Source organism: Triticum dicoccoides, chromosome 2B (genome assembly GCF_002162155.2).
Source record: "Triticum dicoccoides isolate Atlit2015 ecotype Zavitan chromosome 2B, WEW_v2.0, whole genome shotgun sequence".
NCBI lineage: Eukaryota > Viridiplantae > Streptophyta > Magnoliopsida > Poales > Poaceae > Triticum > Triticum dicoccoides.
Window position 1 is genome coordinate 688231824 of NC_041383.1, and position 1577 is coordinate 688233400.

Here is a 1577-nt window from a genome sequence, read left to right on the forward strand (position 1 = left end):
ACTTTTTGACTTATAAGTTGATGACTTATTTGGAACCAAACAGGCCCTGAGTACTACTGAGGATGATGAACCGATGGACTTGATGCTACGATCGACTGACCAGGTGCACAGGAAGTTATCGACGCATACGGTCGTTGGGTTGCCGGCGCCGCCCAGCCCGAAACAGGTGCGCGCCTTGCCTTTCGGTGTGCAAGCCCAACGCCGTCGCGGTCGCGGTCGCCCACGCGCGCGCGCTCCACCACCGATCATAGATGTGAAAAGGCTGCGACATCGGCTCATAAATGGCATTAGGTGACCCGAAAACGACGCCGTCGATCGTCGTCACCATCAATGCACGTATATATGGTCGTCGCCCCATCAATGCCCCCTCGCTCACCCTTGATCGGCGACACGCATGCGCGCACATCATCAGCTCCCTTGTCATCTCCCAACTCAAGCAAAGCGAGTGGACCGAGGCCTGGTGCAACACAATTCAAACTTGAAACCTCTCAATTACTAGTGCGGTCTGATTTGTGCCGGGCAGAAGAGTTCGATCGCCACCGGCCGGCCCTCTTGCGAGTAACTCGCGCCGTCGTCGTCTCCGGCGACGACGAGATTGATCCGCTCATCAATGCGGTTGGGAGGAGCCGATCGACGATCGATTGAACGGACCATTGAATGCGGGAGCGAGATGTGTGTACTGCGGCACACGTTATGTCGTCGTCATCGTAGCTACTCCTAGCTAGCGTGATCGGATTGGCGGAGCGCGAGCGCGTGGGCGACCGCGACGGCGATGCCGAGGCCAGGGTTAAATGTGGCCTTGGGCTTGCCCAACGAAAGGCAAAGGCGCGTACTGTACCTGTTTCAGGCTGGGCGGCGCCGGCAACCCAACGATCGTACGCGTGGATAGGTTCCTGTGCACCTGATCAGTCGATCGATCGCAAGGCGAGCCCGGAGGATTCAACCGCGCACATCGCCCCATAAATATTCCTTGGCCCGGCCGTCTGACCTGACCAGAACCCATAGGGTTTTGCTCCAAGACCCAACTCATCAACCACACACTGTTCATACGGCTCGGTGGATCCATCGTCTTTCTGTTCGTCTTTCCCGAGTGGAACAGCTGCCGGCCGGTCTGATTCCATCAGCTCCTCTGCCTCGGTTAAACGCATCTGCATGTGCACTCCAGAAGGTCTTTTTTATTTTTTGCCATGATGATAAAAAAGGACACGCATACATGCATACGTCATCGTCATCACTCCTCTAATACGTGAGCAATATGATCTGCAGGTATGGTAGTCATTACTTTGTCTGACACTCATTGTGCTAAACCGCATATATAATCACTGACAATCCTACACAAGCCCGTGTACACCAAAATAAAAACATACTCCATACATAGTCCAAGCACGGCTATGCGTACAAATTATGTGACTAGTCTATTCCATCCTTAAGGCTAGTCATAATGGAAAGTAACTTAGACTAGTGTCATGCATATGACACTACTCGTTGCCGCGATTGGTTGCTCCGCTAATTCTACACATTATGATTCATGCGTCGGTATCCACATGATCAATGCGCATTAATGGAGGCACCGGCAA